The 4,830-nt window shown below is 48.0% G+C and overlaps 1 long non-coding RNA gene across 2 annotated transcripts in view; it reads left to right on the top strand.

Annotated features, from left to right (window-relative positions):
- Positions 1–1,778: 1,778 nt before the first annotated feature.
- Positions 1,779–4,830, top strand: part of LOC108520011 (uncharacterized) — a 4,624-nt gene continuing 1,572 nt past the window's right edge. Inside the window, exons 1-2 of one of the 2 annotated variants that reach the window (XR_001882804.1) lie at positions 1,779–1,914; positions 2,122–2,462. This is a non-coding gene — a long non-coding RNA (uncharacterized LOC108520011). Of the gene's footprint in view, positions 1,915–1,944; positions 2,463–4,830 lie in introns of those variants that run through there. The other variant, XR_001882803.1, reaches the window with a different exon arrangement.

Raw genomic sequence — 4,830 nt, 5'->3', positions numbered from 1 at the left:
GATGGGCATGGAGCGGACACTGTACTTCTGCCGCAGCTCCTTGGAGAGCGGGGATGACATGATCTTCCTGCGCACGTGTGAGGGGGCATTGAAGTGACGTTTCCGGTTTTTGCTGCGGTCTGACGTCACGAAGGGATTGAACTTCATGGTGACCCTCTACAAAGGGCGGAGAGAGACGGAATGAAGGGGCGCTCAGTGGGTTACAGGGACCTGTTCTCGATCCAAGACACTCCTCCTCATCCCCGCACAAAGGCTCTACGGGGGAGGTGACCTCTGAAAAGGCAACTGAGGGAGGAGAGAGAGATGCGAGTGGTCTATCACACAAAGTGGGACGTGTGGCGGTCGCATGCCTGACTAAAGGGGTCGTGGGGAGAGGGTGGCACTGGGACCTTGAGGCTAAGGAAGGAATACTAGGGTTAGGCAGGAATGAGTGGTCGGGAGGTCACGCAAAGAGAGCTGTGGGGTGACATGTGTCCCCGCCACACATGCAGGGTCTAACGGGGCAGTGGGCTTCAGAGTCCGAGAAAACTCCAGCCTCCACTCATTCACCCGGCCACCAAGGCCCCAGACCCTGAGTGCGCAAGGCCGGAAATGAGTTTCCATGCCGCGCAAGCGCAGAAAGACATCGAAGCCCCATTTCCGTAAGAGCGAAGCAGAATGGCGCCCCATGCGGCTTGGGGTGGGATCGCAGTGTCTCGTTCCTAGGGTCACCGGGAGCGCGATGCCAGTGAGGACAAGGGCCTACTTGTGTAGGGCCTGCAGTAGAGGCTTACTGGTGTTCTTTTAATAGGCACACCTGTCAGTAGTCTCTCACCTACCGCAAACTCTCTTTGCCCCCGTTTTTCTCCGCACAGGAGGCTGCAGAGGTCGTCTAGGCGTATATATTGTCTGGTGTTTTATTTAATTTTTATTTTGTATTTTGAGATAGGGTTTCACTCTGTCGCTCAGGCTGGGGTGCAGCGGTGCAAACACAGCTCACTGCAGCCTCAGCCCCCCGGGCTCAAGCGATCCTCCTGCCTCAGCCTCCCAAGTAGCTAGGACTACAGATGTACGCCACCACACTTGGCTAATTTTTTATTTTTTTTTGAGACAGCGTCTCACTCTGTCGCCCAGGCTGGAGTGCAGTGGCGTGATCTCAGCTCACTGAAAGCTCTGCCTCCTGGGTTCACGCCATTCTCCTGCCTCAGCCTCCCCAGCAGATGGGACTACAGGTGTCTGCCACCACACCCGGCTAAGTTTTTGTATTTTTAGTAGATACGGGGTTTCACCGTGTTAGCCAGATGGTCTCGATCTCCTGACCTTGTGATCCGCCCGCCTCAGCCTCCCAAAGTGCAGGGATTACAGGTGTGAGCCACTGTGCCCAGCTTGGCTAATTTTTTTATTTTTATTTTTTGCAGAGATGGAGTTTCACTATGTTGCCCAGGCTGGTCTTGGACTCCTGGGTTCAAGTGATCCTCCTGCCTCAGCCTCCCAAAGTGATAAGATTACAGGCTTTAGTCACTGTGCCCCGCCTGTCCCGTGTTTTAAACATCATGAGGCTTCAAATGCCATCTGTAGAGCGGCTTCTTCAGAATCATGGAGAAGCCTGTTCAAATTACAGATTTTCAGGCTCCACCACCGTCCCACAAAACCAGACAGTGGTAGGATGGGACACATCTGAATTTAAAGCAAGCATTCTTCCCTCATCCCTACCCCCCAAGATTTTGAGGTGCGCTAATGCTTGAGGATTGTTGTGAATCAAACACCTGGCTCTGCAAAACTCCCCCCTAGTTGTTTAGCCCTGTTCGGAAGAGTGGGGTTGTAGAATCAGACTGGACCCAAGTGCCTCTTCGTTTGGCAGTCCTAAGAAAGGAAGTCATTTCCCATCAGCAACCCAGGAGCAGACGCTGGCCTGACGGTGCACACACAGAAAAGGTCAGAGGTTCTCCTCAGAACAGTCCTTAGGTGTTAGTGAAACCCATGCCCTGCCCCAAGTTCATTCATTCATTCCTTCACTTACTCACTGGTTCTGTTTATTCACTCACTTCTCTATTACATATCCATTTATTGTCATTCAGCTACTTATTTACTCATACATTCATTCATTTGCTCATCAATTTATTTGGTACCCACATGGACCAGGTACAAGGCTTGATTAAAGAGATCTGGGAAGGAGTGCTCCCAAGAAGTTCAGAGCCTCACTGGTAAAGGAAACCACGTGAAGACAGATCTTGTGAACCCAAGATCATCAAGGAGTATCCATGATCAAGCAGGGCAGGGAAGAATTTTTGTTTTGTTTTGTTTTGTTTTTAACATGCTGTGTGGTTCAGTAAAGTTAAAACAGGCACAATGACATCCTGGATGACAAGAGCTGGAGGCTGTCATTCTAACTACATGATGTAGTGGGACTGGCTGTCTTGTCTCACGCCCACTCCCGGAAACATGCACAGGAACTCAAGCACCTAGCACAGAGGAAGTGTCTGGTGAGTACTTTTATTTCTCGGAGGCAGTGGCTGCATGGGGAGGTGCTTGAGCACTGGCACCCAAATCGCCTGGGCCATTGCATCTCTGCCATTTCCTGGCTCTTTGGCTTTGGAGAAGATATTCAGCCTTTTGGTCACTCACTTTATTCCTATCTGAGAAAATGGGAATAATGAAGTACTTACCTCATTGGTTTGGTGTCAGGATTTTTTTTTTTTTTTTTTTTTTTGAGATGGAGTCTAACTCTGTCATCCAGGCTGGAGTGCAGTAGTGCGATCTCGGCTCACTGCAAACTCCACCTCCTGGGTTCACGCCATTCTCCTGCCTCAGCCTCCCCAGTAGCTGGGACTACAGGTGCCCACCACCACGCCCAGCTAATTTTTTTAGTAGAGACGAGGTTTCACCGTGTTAGCCAGGATAGTCTCAATCTCCTGACTTCGTGATCTGCCCACCTTGGCTTCCCAAAGTGCTGGGATTACAGGCGTGAGCCACCGCGCCCGGCCTTTTTTTTTTTTTTTTTTTTTTTTGAGATAGAGTCTCACTCTGTCGCTCAGGCTGTAGTGCAGTGGTGCAATCTCTGCTCACTGCAATCTCCACCTCCCAGGTTCAAGTGATTCTCCTGCCTCAGCCTCCTGAGTAGCTGGGACTACAGGCGCATACCACCACACCCGGCTAATTTTTGTATTTTTAGTAGAGACAGGGTTTCACCATGTTGGTTAGGCTGGTCTTGAACTCATGACCTCAAGCAATCCACCTGCCTCAGCCTCCCAAAGTGCCACCTGTAATCCAGCCTGGTGTCAGGATTAAATGAACCCTTAGCATAATACCTGGTACAGAGGAAGAACTTAATAAATGTCAGAATTTATTTATTTATTTATTAGATGAATAATAATAGCTCTTCCTAATGGGCTGAGCATTTACTGTCAGGCATTGTGCTAACAGGTTTACAAGCATTACCTCATTTCAGTCTGTTGACGGTATGAATCGTCCCTTTTACAGGTGAGAAAACTGAGGCTCTGAGTGAGATGGGAATAAAGAATGGACATAATCTACCATTAGATGCTCAATATTGTTATTATTTATCTTGCAGCCCATAAAGATAATAATGCGATCCATATTTGTTAACCTAGAAGGATGTCTGTTAAGAGAGGGCTAAGCTACATAGTAATATGAACAGTATGATCCCATTTTGCTTATCAAAAGGCATCACTAAAATGTCATCATTAAATGATCATCTCTGAAACCAAACACCGCATGTTCTCACTCATAGGTGGGAATTGAACAATGAGGTCACTTGGACACAGGAAGGGGAACATCACACACCGGGTCCTATTGTGGGGAGGACGAGGGGGAGGGACAGCATTGGGAGATATACCTAATGTAAATAACGAGTTAATTGGTGCAGCACACCAACATGGCACATGGATACATATGTAACAAACCTACACGTTGTGCACATGTACCCTAGAACTTAAAGTATGATAATAATAAAAAAAGATCATCTCTGATTAGTGGGATTATGCGTGACTTTCGTTTTTCCCCTTTTACTTTTTTTAGTATTTTATGATTTTCCTCCAGTGGGCTTATAAGCCTGTGTTATTTGTGTAATTAAAATTACATTTTGAAGATTTAAAAAATTGTGAAGAACGCTATCCCTGCGAATGTTTAATTTAGATTTTTTCTGCAGGAAAAACAAAACCAAAAAAAAGCACCTCCTGCTCTGACCACCCCTATTTCCAGTTTTCCCTTTTGGCACAGCAAAGATGACCTTGGGACTGAGGTGGAACCATGTAATTCTTCATAATCCCAGAGTCAGGCAGAACTGGGTATGAATTCCATCTTTACTGAGTGCGTGACTCACTGTGTGGCCACGCCAAGTTACCAGGTCTCTCTGTTTCCTCCTTCCTAAAAAGGAGATAACATCCATCTCGAAGGAAGATCTGGCCTGAAGAGCAGTCACTCTTGCCTGGCATGCAGAGAATGCCAAATCATATCAATGACTGGCCAGAATGAAGTGAATGACCTCATCACTCCATAACTGACAGGAAACAACTGCTGGGGCAAGAAAAAAGGGTCTCCAGTGAGTGTTCTTGTCCACACACATCCCCACTCACGTTCCTGGACTACTGCATCTAACTGCGGCAGCAGCTAATGAACCTTCTGGAATAAATGACCAGTTTCTGCCGGGCGTGGTGGCTCATGCCTGTAATCCCAGCACTTCGGGAGGCCGAGACGGGCGGATCACGAGGTCAGGAGATCGAGACCATCCTGGCTAACACGGTGAAACCCTGTTTCTACTAAAAATACAAAAAAAATTAGCCGAGGCCGGGCGCGGTGGCTCAAGCCTGTAATCCCAGCACTTTGGGAGGC

The sequence above is a fragment of the Rhinopithecus bieti genome, unplaced genomic scaffold (assembly GCF_001698545.2).
Source record: "Rhinopithecus bieti isolate Rb0 unplaced genomic scaffold, ASM169854v2 scaffold_49762, whole genome shotgun sequence".
NCBI classification, from domain to species: Eukaryota; Metazoa; Chordata; class Mammalia; order Primates; family Cercopithecidae; genus Rhinopithecus; species Rhinopithecus bieti.
This window is presented reverse-complemented; position numbering and strand designations above follow the sequence as displayed.